This window comes from Antechinus flavipes, chromosome X (genome assembly GCF_016432865.1).
Source record: "Antechinus flavipes isolate AdamAnt ecotype Samford, QLD, Australia chromosome X, AdamAnt_v2, whole genome shotgun sequence".
In the NCBI taxonomy this organism is placed as follows: Eukaryota; Metazoa; Chordata; class Mammalia; order Dasyuromorphia; family Dasyuridae; genus Antechinus; species Antechinus flavipes.
The window spans coordinates 76748912-76764755 of NC_067404.1; positions in this window are offsets into that span (position 1 = coordinate 76748912).

The following is a 15844-nucleotide window of genomic DNA, read 5'->3' on the forward strand; positions in this document are numbered from 1 at the left end:
GGGAGAGATAGTGAGCAGGGCAGAATGAAGTCTTGATTGTGAGCTTGAGGGACTGGGAGGATGGTGGTGAGCTCGACAGTAATAGAGAAGAGGCTTGGGGGGTAAAGATAATGAATTCCGTGCTCATATTATGATAGAATAATAGAAATATTATCTAGATAATAAGATAAATAATATTCTGAGAAGAAATTCATAGTTTTCACCAGGCTGTCAATGGGGTCCGAGACAAAACAAAATAGGCTTCAAATTCCTTTGCTTTTTCCGGGCCGGGGAGCATTTTTTCTGCCAAGGGCCATTTGGATTTGATAACATCATTCATAGGCCATACAAAATTATCAACTTACAGGACTCCAGCATTGGGTGTTTGTTGTACCTAGCTTCCAGCTCATCATCACCTGCAGTTGATTATGGAAATGATTTCATGGACCCTCCATGGCCTGCCAGCCAGCGGTTCCCCACCTCTGCATTAAAAGCGCCTTTTCCTGGTAACTGGGAAGACTTAAGAACTTTTGAATATAATGATTATTAGTGCTTGGATTCCCCAAATACAGATCTGTCCTGAGAACCAGAATTGATGCCAATAATATCTCTGCTCCAATGGATGAGAAGTGGGTCTAAACTATATTCTTCTCATTCAGCTTTGGAGAAATCTTTTACGTTCCCCAGTCACCGAACTATCAGCTCCATGGGGTCACTGATCAATTGGCCAGAAGGGGGGCATTTATCTGTTCTTGGCTAAGCCGAGATTTTTCTCTCTGCCTTGCTCTGATTTGGGGAGTGGGGGAGGAGAGGGAAATGTTCCTAGGATCGGCCCAGCACTATCTAGGCACGAAGTGGGCAGAGGTATCAAATTCCTTGTGCCCAAATGCTACCAAGAAATTCCCTGAGCTCTTCCACTGACTCCTGCTACTTTCTGCCTTGAGAGATCTCTCTGGGGCCTCCTTCAAGGAGTAGTACATCAGTGGAAGGGAAAACAAAGACCTTTTCATCATCAGTAAGACCCTTCTCCTCTGACCTTGCAGAGACTTGAGAATAGAAATGGGAGAAGGAAGTTCCTGAATCTTTCTGCTCATAGGCCTTAAGGTGAAGCCGGGGTCTCTTTAGCTTTTCTCATGTAGAGGGACTTCCCGTGGCCAGGGTTATCAGACTGGAAGACAAGAACAATCTGCCAGATGCCGTCTTCTCACTTTATACAGGTAGGGCTGAGGAATAAGGGGTACAGGGCACCTCGGGCACAATCACATGTCTTTACCATCCACATTGTGGAGCCAGCTCTTGGGGCTTGTTGAAGACAAAGACTGACTCTTCTGATCTCTGTCTAGAGTGTACTAAGCTTTACAATAGCCCTGCAAGGCAAGAAGGAGTGGGCTAGATCCACCCCTCCCATCTCTCTTGATTGATTGAGACCTTTATCTTCTCACTGTATAGATTTGCGCCAGTGGCGGTGGTCATGTATCAAACAGACTGACATACTGCTACCCATTTATTTCCATAGTCCCGATGCTATCTGATGACTAGGGCTTCCATAGGCAATCAGATTATTGAGGAAGGGCACTATTAAATAACAACACAAGTGACCAGGGCTCTTTTGTGTGGCCAAAATTTACTGCACGGGAGGCCAGCCAATTTACTACGTTTATGAGGATCAATAACCCGCTCCAGATACTTGGTGTATTGCAGACAAAATGAAACCTTATTAATTCAAGCCATTCATTGCGCCAAAGGAACAAAAATGTCAAAGTTTTTTGAAAGGCAACATGGATCGAACAGATTTTCCTTCCCCTTACCAAGCAGCATTTTAGCTATTTTTAATTAGAACTGGCTAAATATAGCCCTTATCTTGATGGAATAGGGATGCGGTTGACATTTTGTTAAACCCTTTTCAAATACAAGCCTTATTAATAAGTTATGTTAATTGCTGGGGAAGAAGAAATTAAATGCTCAGACTTTGAACTGACCTAGTTTGAGTCAAATGGAAGGCTCATCGAATATAATTGGAACAAAAGAGGCACAGGTTTTGTCATTTTCTTTGGCTTCACCATAGACTGGAAGTTGAGGAGAAACTATTACCCATGTCCCACTAGACATGCTTTTTGGGTGTTGGAGCTAAACTCGAACTTTCTGGTTCCCACACAGGGTCCTATGGATAGACTTGGGATTGTTTTGTCAGCTCCTACAATTACAGTCACAAGTCAATTTTTCAAGCCTTCTCGTTTTCTTGATGAGAAAACATGCCGGGAGAGCCTGCCCCAAAATGTCAGAGCTGAATTTCCCATCCAGATCCTTACGTTCCAGATCTAGGGGTCTTAGGAACTTGTTGGTGTATTTCCCTGATAGGAAGAGCAAAAAATGGCCCTGTGTTCCCAGAAGGTCCGGTTCCTAGAGGTCTTGCAAATTCAATCCAATCCAAGGAGCATCAGGTCCAGATTTTGTCAGCTCCTCGAGCGGGGAAGGGGGCTACAGAGTTGAAGGGGGTGAATTCTACCCCTCAGGGAGAGACTCCTGTAATCTGAGAAGCTGCTGTGTGATTATTTAGAAAATGAGCAAGTTCTAACAAGCAGAGGAAGTAGGAGAGGTTTCTTGAAGGCTTAGAGAAGGAAATAGGTAGCCTTGTCCCAAGATGTTGACAATTTAATACCTAGTAAATGGCATAAAAGAGTTGCTGTTGTCCAGAGCTTCACAGATGGTGACAGGTGGAGTCCATGAGAAGGAACAGTGATGATTTCTCACACCAGTCTCTGAGAATATTTTAAACAACATTGATCTTCTGCTCAACTTTTCAAGTTGGGTTTTGTGGGTGGCTTTTATTCTTTCCTTAGGGAAAAGACTTTTGGTAGGTATTTAGCTTTCATTCCTAGTCAGATGCTTGTGGGAGGAACTAGCCATTTGGAAATTTGGGGAAAAAAAAGGACTTTGCCCTTTATGTGATATTCAGCATGGGGAATTGGTTAGAGTACTGGATCAGCAGTCAGGAGCTGCCTGGAGCTGAATCTCATTTCTGACACATTAGCTGTGGGACTGTAGACAAGTCACCGAACCCTCGTTTCTTTATCTATATAATGGGAATGTTAATAATGATAGTGTTTCCCTCACATGAGATGGTGTGTGTTAAGTGTATAATCCTTTGTCCTTGAAGAGGACCAAAATTACATCACTATGTCAAGCATATAAATGTTACATCACACAGAATGTACTCGGTGTTGTTGCGTGGATATAGTTAATGGGTATCCTGTTATTCTGGTTCTGCTTTTTCACTTTGTACTTTTTTTTTTCAGAAAAGTCTTTCCAGATTTCTTTTTATCCCTCTATTTACTGGCTTTAATTGTATTATAATATTCTATTCTAGAGGAAATGATTTATTATGGAATACCACAGTTTATTTTTGCTATTTCCCTACACCATTTAAGTTGCTTTCCAGCTTTTAAGATTACAAATTATGATACTATGAAAAGCTTGTCCCAGATTACATTTTTGTTCATTTCTGATAATAGTTTCAGACTATATTCCTAAGAATGGAATGATGAGATCAAAAGGTATGATTGTTTCTATGACTTTCTTTCATACCGCTAGTTTGTTTTCCAAGAAAAAAAATCCCACCAGCAGTGAATGAACAAGCAAAAGCTTTTTTACACTTTGTATGAATCACAAAATTTGAGATCTGGAAGGCAGTGTGTTTAGTGGAGCCAGACATAGTGTGGTATTGAATGGGGCTGACATGAGGTATTGATTAAAGCTAATGACCAGGGTGGTGGTGGTGGAAGTGAGAGAAGAGGGACATCAAAAACAATGCTCTCCTGGAAAAGAGTTGGAATCCCAATTTGAAACCGAAAGGTTAGCCAGCTTAGAGACTAGAGTGTCTGCAGAGTGCCTTTTTCAGTCATATTCAGCTCCACAGGGCTTGCATCTCCTTCCCTCTGACAGCCTGGAGGAATCTCCAAGAAGTGAACTCCCGTGGACAATTGGAACGTATCTGAACTCAGTCCTCAATGATTAAGATACTTCCATTCCCTTGTATCCATCCCATGCCAGTGATCCCGAGTCTTTGGTTGCCATTATTCAAACATTGCTCTTGCTCATTGACCATTTCCTTATTCTCAAACCCCTCAAACCAAAGTCCCAGCGTTCCTGTATTAAGGCTGCCTGACCCTTCCACTGTGCCCTCTGGAATGCCTGTTCCATAGGTACCAAGCAGGATTTTGCCTGAAACCTTTTTTTCTTGCTCCTATCACCTTCTTTTCAAATAATCATTTACTGGACCTAGTTCCTTCCTGATGACACAGCTTAACCAGTCACTTTTTCCATCATTGCCATTCATATCCTACAACTCACAGGTCATAGTAGAAGAGCTGAATTATTCTTTGCTCCCTGTTGCCACTTCTGGATTCTCCCTCCTTCACCATCTCTCTCTTTTCTTCCCTGTTCCTCAATTCAAATATTCAGATGACTGCTACTATCTGCTCTTTCATCCCCATCTTTCATGAAGAGATAGCCATTCTCCGTGTCAAAAAAAATCCTTCAAGATGCACAACCTGATCTTCCTAAATGTAAATCTTACTCTAGCCCTCCACTATTTTACCAGACTCTAGCAGCTCCTTGGTACCTCCCGGATCAAATAGAAAACCCTCTGTTTTGTGTCCCAAGCTTTGTATAATCTGCCCTCTTCTCATTTTCCAATTTTCTTACACCTTACTCCTCTCCACATACTCTGCAATCTAGTGACAACCCAGCTCTTGACTCTTAAGTATTTTTATGGACTATCCCCATGCCTGGAACTCTTTCTTTCCTTAGCTAGATAACATTGAGCCTGAAGTAAAAACGACTTGAATTTGCATGTAGCCTTTGATGCTCATTAGTTGTATGACTTCAGACAAGTCACTTGAATTCTGCCCACCCCACTTTTCAGATCTGCAAAATGGGGATAGTAATATCTACCTCCTAGGGTTGTTTGTGAGGATAAAATCAGATAAGTTTAAAGAACTTTGCAGACCTTAAAGCACTATATAGATGCTGGCTACTATTATTATGAAGATCAATATTATGTCTGACTCCTAGTTTCAATGGCTTTCTTCAAATTTCAGCTAAAGTATCACCTTCTGCAAAAAGCTTTTCTTAATCCTCTTCTATCTTAGAGCCTTCCCTCTGAGGCTGCCCCTGATTTATCTTCTATGTTTATCCTCTATATATCCTATATGTTTTTACATCGGTATTTGAACATTGGCTCCCCTATTTAGCTGTGAGATCTGTGTCTCTTGTACTTATTACAGTTCCTAGTACCCAGTGGGTGCTTAATAAGTGTCTGTTGACTTCCTGATTGACCGTGATCTGAGGGTTTAAGAAAAAGAAGTGTTCAGAGGTCAAGAGCAAAGTCAGACAAGTCAGTATAGGAGCAAGCTCTGATATCCCTCCTAATGCTAAACCTATGGACCTTTGTCTTAGCGCGGTGATACGAAAACCCGAATCCCTTTCTGAGGCAGCAGCTGTTCGCTCACAAATCTTCCTCCTTCTTCCAAGGACTAGTCTTTGATAGGAAGCTACAGGGAAAACACAACGTGGTTTCTTAATAGCTTGACTTTCTTGTCCAAGATTTCCCTCTGCTTGGGAATGCTTTCTAACCATCTCTAAGGAAAATCCTTGGATCAGGCTTGGAATTGGAAGGGAACACGGAGGCAGATAAATAAAGTCAGGCCTGGGAAGGTGAAAACATTTGCCCAAGATTACCTAGAGAGTAAACCTCAGAGGCAGGATTGGAACCCAGGTCCTTTGCCTTTAGCACCAATGCTCTTTCTGCTTCATCAAGCATGCCATCTGTGCCCCTGTGAATCATCAGATTTGGACAAGACTTGGCAAGTTCCTTGTGATGTCCTGGATACCTTTTCAGAGAAAGGACTGAACCTCCCTATTTTATCATTGGGTCACTAAATACAATCATCAGGAGCTTTCAGGAGCAAGTCATCGGCCACTATTCCACGTCTCTCCTTCCTCTGAGCATTCCTGGGAATCTTAGCAAGCTGACTGTCAGACTCAGGCTCTCTCCCCAAAGCTTTTGCTTTAGAGAAATAGCATGTACACCCAAAGAAAGAACACTGGGAAATGAATATAAACTGCTTGCATTTTTGTTTTTCTTCCCGGGTTATTTCTACCTTCTGAATCCAACTCTTCCAGTGCAACAAGAGAACTGTTGGGTTCTGCACACATCTATTGTATCTAGGATATACTGTAACCTATTTAACATGTATAAGACTGCTTGCCATCTGGGGGAGGGGGTGGAGGGAGGGAGGGGAAAAATCGGAACAGAAGTAAGTGCAAGGGATAATGCTTTTAAAAATTACCCTGGCATGGGTTCTGTCAATAAAAAGTTATTAAAAAAAAAAACAAGTGGTTAGTGGCCAAAAAAAATTGCAAAGTGAATCTTAAATAAAGGAAGAACAACTTAAGTAGCTGGAGGAATAATCAGTGTTCATTTCTGTGCTATGTCAATATAATAAAAATAATGCTATAAGCAAAAAAAAAATAGAGAAATAGCATAGAGTGCTGGATTGGAACTCAGTTCATGTCATATTGCTGTCATTTAATGTTGTTAAATGTTTGTTGTGTGTTGGTTTTCGAGGTGCTCAGGGAGGACTAAGACCTCTGGTGTGAAACCTTGCCAAGTGAGCCCTTTTCAGGACTGTTGCATCCAAAGATACTTTTGGTGTCCAACCAATCAGCCAACTTTCATCTGTGGCTCCAAGAAGCTATAATATGTGTAGTGGTCACACTCCCATAAAAACTGTCAAATTTTGACAGTTTTGACAAATAGACTAAACCAGGCTGAGGGTAGCTGATGGGCCTTAAGCCCCTCAGTGAGTTAGGGGAATATCTGCCCCAAATATACAAAGACTTTCTCCAGCGGGTGATAATGATTTGTTCAAATAGCCATAAACGTGGCTGAAGCAGGCACTGGGGAGTGTTTAGAGCTTGGGCAGATATCAAGAATCCCGAGGTCACCCAACGCATCCTAGCTCATCACCAGTTGTCTTGACTTTTGTCCTGCCACTGGACTTTGACACTTTGGGCAACTCTGCCTCACTTAAATCCAATTCATATGCAAATCAAGACATCCCCCATGATGTCATCAGTCCTCTTCAAAAAGCAAAGGACCAACAACAAGCCTTGACTTGATTTCTTTCCCTGTTAAATAAGAGGGCCGGAGCCTATGGTCTCTAAGCTTCCTTCAGACTTCCAATCTTTGATCCTTTCATGATGGCTACACATGTTCACTATCACTTTGCTTTGTGCTTATTCATGCCCTCGTCATCTCTGCTATACTCTGTCCTAACTTACTTGGCCCAAGGAAGTGATGCTGTCAGAGAAGCAGTGTTATTCCCTGGTACCAGAGTGAGTAGGAGATAACTGGTGTGCATGTATTTCCTTTGTAAATTCAAAGGGCAGGAGGCCTGCCAGTGCCTTGGGACTACTGGGAAAACCCTTCTCTATTTGGCATTGCTTTCTGGGTATCACACAGAAGCCAGGGGAAAAACAATGTAAATGTAATGACTTGAAGTGCCTCCATCCACCTTGTAGTCCTTAACTTACTCAAGATGTCTAGTAGACATCTGACCATGAAGAAATCAGTAACTTATTAACACAAAAACATCATGGAAATAATCTGGGAACAACCTAATCATCTAATCTATGAAATATGTTATGAATGAAATAGGAAATTCTTTTGAAAATGAAATGAAATAAGTGAAAAATGAAAAATAATACTTGGATAGTTGCATCCTAAGAGATAAAAAGGATGATCTCATTATTTTTATGGTAGGTGTCATGAAATGCTAAGCCCTGCTCCCCCAGGTTCTGCTTCTGGCTTTACAGAACAATACATTTTTGTTCATGTCGTGTTCATTTTTCCTTCCTTTTCCCACTTTTTGGAAATGTCATGGTTCGTCGGGTTGAGTGGGTGTTGGAACAAAACACCAGGGGGAGTCCAGACAAGAGACTGTGAACTCATCCCTTTCACAGCCACCACCTGGGAGCTTAGATGGGAGGAGGAAAGAAGAGGAGAACATTTGCTCCTTGGCTATGTGTCCCTGACTCCCCGCTCTCCTTAGAAATCTTTCCTTCCTGTGAGTCATCTAGAGCCTCTCACTGAGCCTTTAAAAAACTACTTTGGATGTAAACAAAACCAAACCTGAATTGTCACTTAATTACGTTGTGAGAAATCTTGGAATAAATCTTGATGGGCAAACAACAGTACATAGCATAGTTAAACGAGTTCTTTTGTGTTGAACTGAAGACATGTTTTACTTGTATCCTTGCTTCTGGATCCCTGTGGTCCTTTCCTTTTGCAGTGATTCATCATCAATAGTGATTCAGGCCTCTCTTTCTTGATTTCATCCCTCATTTTAGTATCAGAACTTTGTTTCCATTCTTCTAACTGTATTTCATACTAAAGTTATTCTCTCTAATTCCCCTGCATATCCAAGAAAGTCCTTTTATTTAAGTTCTCCAGGCAGTGTTGTGGACCTCCCATTACAGAAGCCTTCCTGACCTGGGTTCCTGAGTCACACAGCCTAAAAGGTCCCAGTCTTCCTCTTCTTTCCTTGTAATTGGAACTCAGTTCTAAGCTTCTTCTCTATTCTTCCTTCTTTGGTCTTCTACACTCATACCTCTACTGCCTTTCTTGTCTCAGTATAACCTCCCCCAGTCCTTGTGGTCTCTTGTTTATCTATCCCTCTCTTCAGCTAGCAAGCACCAAGTTGTCTATGCTATTTCTTCTTCTTCTTCTTCTTCTTCTTCTTCTTCTTCTTCTTCTTCTTCTTCTTCTTCTTCTTCTTCTTCTTCTTCTTCTTCTTCTTCTTCTTCTTCTTCTTCTTCTTCTTCTTCTTGTTCTTCTTGTTCTTCTTCTTGTTGTTCTTGTTCTTCTTCTTGTTCTTCTTCTTCTTGTTCTTCTTCTTCTTCTTCTTCTTCTTCCTCCTTCTTCCTTTTTTACAGTAAATGTGTTCTATTTAAAAGATAAAAACATGTATTATACCTATACCAAAGTATACTTTCCTTTTGAATGATTTATAAGTGAACTTAGTGGTCACAAAAAGAGAAAATAGGTTGCTATTTTTCCCATCCCTGTACAAGTTCATCTTATAATACCCCTTAGGCAACTTTATTTTTTCTTCGATATTTTATTTTCTCCCATACATGTAAAGATAGTTTTCAACATTCATTTTTGTAAGATTTTGTGTTCCAGATTTTTCCCTCCCTTCCTTACCTCTCCCCTTCCCAAGACTGCAGGCAATCTGATATCGGTTATACATGTATGATCCTTTTATTTTATATTTTTTTAATAACTCTTTATTGACAGAACCCATGCCAGGGAATTTTTTTAAAATAACTTTTTATTGATAGAACTCATGCCAGGGTAATTTTTTACAACATTATCCCTTGCATTCACTTCTGTTTCGATTTTCCCCCTCCCTCCCTCTACCCCCTCCCCCAGATGGCAAGCAATCCTTTACATGTTGAATAGGTTACAGTATATCCTGGATACAATATATGTGTGCAGAACCGAACAGTTTTCTTGTTGCACAGGGAGAATTGGATTCAGAAGGTAGAAATAACCCGGGAAGAAAAACAAAGATGCAAATAGTTCACATTCGTTTCCCAGTGTTCTTTCTTTGGGTGTAGCTGCTTCTGTCCATCATTGATCAATTAAAACTGAATTAGCTCTCTTTATCAAAGAGATCCACTTCCATCAGAATACATCCTCATATAGTATTGTTGTTGAGGTATATAATGATCCCCTGGTTCTGCTCATTTCACTCAGCATCAGTTCCTGTAAGTCTCTCCAAGCCTCTCTGTATTCATCCTGCGGGTCGTTTCTTACAGAACAATAATATTCCATAACATTCCTATACCACAATTTACTCAACCATTTTCCAATTGATGGGCATCCATTCATTTTCCAGCTTCTAGCCACTACAAACAGGGCTGCCACAAACATTTTGGCACTGTATGATCCTTTTAACCGTATTTCCATATTAGCTATGCTGTGCAAGAAAAATCAGACCAAAAGAGAAAAAAGACACAAGAAAGATAAAACAAACAAAAGATTGGTGACAGTACCATGCTTCGAGCCACATTCAGTCTCCATGGTTCTCTTTCTGGATGTGGGTGACACTCTCTGTCAGAAGTATTGAAATTGTTTTGGATAACTATATTGCTGAGAAGAACTAAGTTTTATAGCTGATCATCACACAATCTTGCTATTACTGTATACAGTGATCTCCTGGTTTTACTCACTTCACTCATCATCAGTTCATGTAGGTCTTTCCAGACTTCTCTGAATTCATCCTGTTGGTCATTTCTTACAGAACAATAATAGCCATAACATTCATATACCACAACTTATTCAGCCATTCTCCAATTGATGGGCATCCATTCAATTTTCAGTTCTTTGCCACCACAACCATTTTTTACCAACGTGGGTCCCTTTCCCTCCTGTAAGATCTCTTTGGAATATAAGCCTGGTAGAAACACTGCTGGATCAAAGGGGATGCACAGTTTGATATCCTCAACATGGTTCTGTTTCCTGCCCAAGTAGTTCACCACTTAGCCAATTTGGAATTCACGACAAAAAGTGGAGATACCGAAGTCTTAGAAAACCATCTACTTCACAGTTTTGCCACCTGCTGGCCTGACAGCTCATTTTGTCTCTCACACTTCAGTATGTAACTTTTTTGCCTTGGTGCTAGCCCACGGGGGCTGTGGAGAATAGAGAGCCTCTGCCTTCACATGTCCAGATGGTTTTCCAAAAACTCTGGCGTGGCAGAAAGAGGCCAGGTAAACTTTGGGACATTTTCTCACTTTTATCTTGGTCCAAGCAACCTGGCTAATGAATGCAAGGTTGTAACTGTGACTTCTCCCTTGTGAGTCTGAAGTTCATAATGATACAGAGGCAATTTTTAGTGAACAGAAGACGCAAGTAGAATGGAATTCCTAGAATGTGCAATCATCGATCCTAACGAGGCTGGAGAATTTCCTCATTTTTCGGCACATTTGTTTGTTTTCCCATCTGAGCTTGTCATCTGTCCAGATAACACCACGGAGCTGCTTTTGACCTTATTGAAATTTAGCCATTCTTGTTCCTTATTTGATGTAGAATGAAAGGCATTAGATTGTTTTGTCGAGGTCTTGGATAGGTGCACATTTCACTCCATGCATAAAACATGGTGTTTTCCTGTCAACAAACAGTGGATACCTATTAGTACTGTCTTGATGAGTAAAGCCATAACTAGGATTTTTTGTCCCCAGAACAAAGTAGGGCAAGTAGGAGGGATCATGATTTGGGATGGAGCTCAGCTGGGTATGGCCCTCAGGGGGAGGGGGAACATATACCCCCAGATGGTGCTGAAGAGCTAGAGAGAAGGGGGAGGGTTGGAGAGAGCTGCAGGATGGTGGCTGCTAGGAGATGGAGGATGATGCTGGCTGCCAGGAGATGGAGGATGATGCTGGCTGTTCCCTTTCACATTTACTTGGACGTTCCACCCTGGTTGTGGAACTGTTGATGAGTGCTGCGTCTGCAGATCAATGATTCATTATTCGATCAGCAATTTTCTGTTAACCATTTGAAAAGTAGGCTTATCATTAACAGCATCCTATTTATATGTCAGCATGTATATATGTATTCATTTCTCATCCCTTCTGTTAAAGGCTTTAGTGAACTGCGTGTGGCAAGTATCAAAGAGGTAGCCAAGCCCAGAACCAAAAGTCACTCAAATTTAAGCTCAAGTCTAATCTGTTATTCTCTTTGGAACTCTGCAGGCGAGAAAAGCAGCCATTATAGAGAGCCAATGGGAAGGAGATCTCGACCCCATTCGGTTTAGCTCATTTGAGTCAGACTTACGTCATTCTGAGCAGCTATTCATTGGGGGGATTTTGGCAGAGGGCTGAGGGATTATTAGACCTCCCTGCCACCCACTCATACCCACCAGTCTACCAAAGGAATAAAAATGTGTTAACTGAGATGGAGATTTTAGGGGGGAGCTTTTTTTCTCATTCCCAGTATTCTCTACCGTAAAGTCAATAATAGTGAAAACAACTGAAAATTTTGTAAGCTTCAAGGTTTACCTATATTATTGATCTCATTTGATCTCCTGCACAGCCCTATGAAACAAATGCTACAGAGAGATAGATATAGACATATACATACTATTAGGGGTCATGGTCCTAACTCCCGAGTAGAACAGGCCTTATGTGACCAGCACTGCCTGTCCACCTGAAATGGAAGACTATGAGCAACGATGGGGAGAGCCAAGGTGGTGTGAGACTCTGTTTATTACAAAGGCTGCAGGTGCTTTTATCATCTTGGTGCTTGTTTTTAGTTACTATTTCATAAATAATCACATTCTAGCCTATAGTAGATACATGATTCTCTATAGGAAGCTACATGTAGATATGTTGTGTGCATTCCTTTCCTAAAAAGGATATTCAAGGTACTCCCCTCTAAGGTCCGGCACGCCTCTCCTGGGAACTGCCACGTTGCTCCTTTGGGTGGGACCCCTTCTTCCCAGTGCCATCTTGTTCACCCTTATAAGGCTATCTTCGGATTACCTGAGCTGTGCCCTGTATGATGTCCAAGGCTGGTGGGGGGTTGGCAAGCCCTGTTACAACTTACATTAGCTACCTGTATATCATCGACACATGCACATACACATATACTTACATATACATTAAATTCTTTATAGACACATATTAATTCAGAAATGTGATTTTATTGACGTAGGGCATGCCTAGTGAACCTACCCAGGTTCTCAGGATAGTTACTATGGAAATACCTTTCCTTTTCCCCCAATCCCTCAGTCCTTTCCTTTCTTGGTTACCTCTTTTTACCCACAGTGTCTTTCCTGTCTGACTTCTTTAATCTTTCCCTAGTAGCTGGATGCACCCATCATCTTACATAGGCCCCAGTGGGCACAAGTATTTTATTTCCTTCCACTAATCAGAGGTAGGAGAAGAGGCAACCATCGCAACACTGGTTACGCAGAATAGAGAAACACAACATTGTGCCTGATCAGTGCATCAGAGAGACACAGGACAAACTACTTTATGAGATTGGAAGGGGAAAGGGTCAGTGATTAACCGGTGGAAGGAAAGCATGAGGTGGCATTTGAAATGAGTTTTAAAAGATAAAGAGGAATTCCCCATAAAAAGCAGTGAAGGATGAACATCCAAAGTTCAAGGAGCTACATTGAGAATGCTTCTAAAAAACCCCTCTAGTCATATAAAGGAAAGTGTCAGCACTGGGTCTGGCAAATGACAAGCACTTGATAAATACTCGTTGATTGGTTGAAAGGTCTTTACATTCCTGTGGCTTATATGTTTTTTTTAATAATAGCTTTTAATTTTCAAAATACAAAGATGGTTTTCAACATTCACCCCCGCAAAACTACTGTGTTCAAAGCTTTTCTCCCTCCCTCCCCCTCCCCCCCTTGGCTAAACAGCAAGCAATTCAATGTATGTGAAAACATGTGCCATTTTTCCACACATATTTCTATATGTATCATGCTGCACAAGAAAAATCAGATCACAAAGGGAAAAAATGAGAGAGAAAACAAAATGTAAGCAAAAAACAATGATAAGGTGAGAATACTGTGTTGTGTGTCCATACTCAGTTCCCACAGTTTCTCTCTGGGTGCAGATGGCTCTTTCCATCATAAGACCATTGGTACTGGCCTGAATCAGCTCACTGTTGAAAAAAGTGACATCCATCAGTTGATCTTCACACAGTCTTGCTGTTACTGCATATGGTATTCTCCTGGTTCTACTCACTTCACTCCTCATTAGTTCCTATAAGTCTCTCCAGGCCTCTCTGAAATCCTCCTGCTGATCATTTCTTATAGAACAATAATATTCTATAACATACATGCTTATACGGATTTTTAATATAAATGAGCATCTTACTTTTGTTGAAGCCTTTTTCTACATCAATTAATATAATTATGTAATTATTATTATTTTTGTTGAGATGATTAATTATGCTAACATTTTTCCTAATGTTGAACTATCTTTGCATTCTTGGTATAAGTTCACTTTTATCAAAATGAATTGTTTGCTGTATATGTTCATATACCTTTTTTTGCTAATGTTAGAGGAAGCTAAATGACATGGTGGATAGAGCACTGAACCTGAACTGAGGAGACCCGGAGTCTAACTGTATCCTCAGACACTTATTAGCTATGTGACCTTGGGCATATTATTTAATCTCTGTTTGCCTTAGTTTCCTCATGTGTAAAATGGGGATAATAAAAATACCTACTTCACAAGGTTAGTATAAGGTTTGAATGAGATTGTATTTCTAAAGTATTTTACCACCTTAAGATTCTGTGTAAATGCTAGTTATTGTTATTTTAAACATAATTTAGCATCTATAAATCTTACTGGTATTGTTCTATAGGTCTTTTTCTTTACTTCATCTGCCCTTCATAGAAGTAGTGTGATAAGGTACATTCTTTCTCAATTTTTGAAAAATTTATATAGCATAAGGATTAATTGTCTAAAACAATTTACTTGCTCATTGTAAAAAAAAAAAAAAACTTCTAGATCAGGAGTTTATTTATAGCTTCCTCAATTTCTTATTTTGAAATTAGGTTGTTTGATACCTCCAAATACTTTCTATTTCTATTTTGTTAATCTGTTATACATTTAAAAAATAAATACTGATGCAATTCACTTAATTTTTCATTTTTGCTATGTATAGTATTTCCTGATAATTTTTAAAATTTTCTCTCCTTTTAAAATTTCTTTTTCATTTTTTGTTTTGGTAATTTGGTTTTCTGTTCTCTCTTTTAAAAAAAATCAAAGTAGGAAATAGTTCATCAGTTTTCTTAGCCTTAAAAATATAGGTCCTTGCTCTGCATATTAGGTCTGCAGTCTTTTTGTTTTTAACTTTGTTTACCTCTCCTTTGAATTTAAACATTTCTTCCCTGGTACTTGTTTAGGGATTATTAATTTGTTAGTTTTTTAACTTGTTTAATTATGCGCTCAATTCACTACTTTTCTCTTTTTCTTTTGTTATGTAATTATTGGAGATATTAAAGAGAATGATAATAGTGAGACCGTGTAAAAATTTATGAGCTGTAGCTAAAGTTCATAGAAGAAAATTTATTATGACATTATAGAATCATAGATCATGGATCATAAGATTCTGTATAAGTACAATTCCTGCTTTTTTGGAATCAGCAGAAGCCCAAGAAATTTTATTCCTAGCACTCATTTTAATTCCTATGATCCTGTGATAAATTTTCCTCCATGGACTGTCTTTGTTGAAGTGCATAATATTGTCTGTATTGCAACCAAAGAGAAACATTCTTTATCAATGTAACTTCTCTACAACCTATAGCTTTTTAGAGAGATGCTGGGGCACTCAATTAAATGACTTTGCTTGAGGCCACATAGTATTTTTCAGAGGTAGAATTATAGTTAAGGTCTTTTTGACTTTGAGGCTAGTTCTCTGTTAACTTTACACACTGTCTTGCATCTCCCACCAAATAATCCTAGATAATTATTTTTCTTTCTTTTTTACCTCAGTGAAATTTATAATTCAGTTATGTTACATTATGTAAACATATGTATTTGATATTTCTGCCTTTCTATATTTATGTATGACTTTTTATGTACTAACACATGATCACTTTTGTAAAATTACTTTGTGGCTATGTAAAATAAACATTATTTTAAAATTTTTCATTCATAAATCATCATGGGAATACAAAATCTAGTTCTTCCAATATTCTGTTGTGAGCTCTATTTTCCTTAATTTCTTGGATTTGTCAAATCCTGAAAGAGGCAGGTTCAAATAAACTACCAT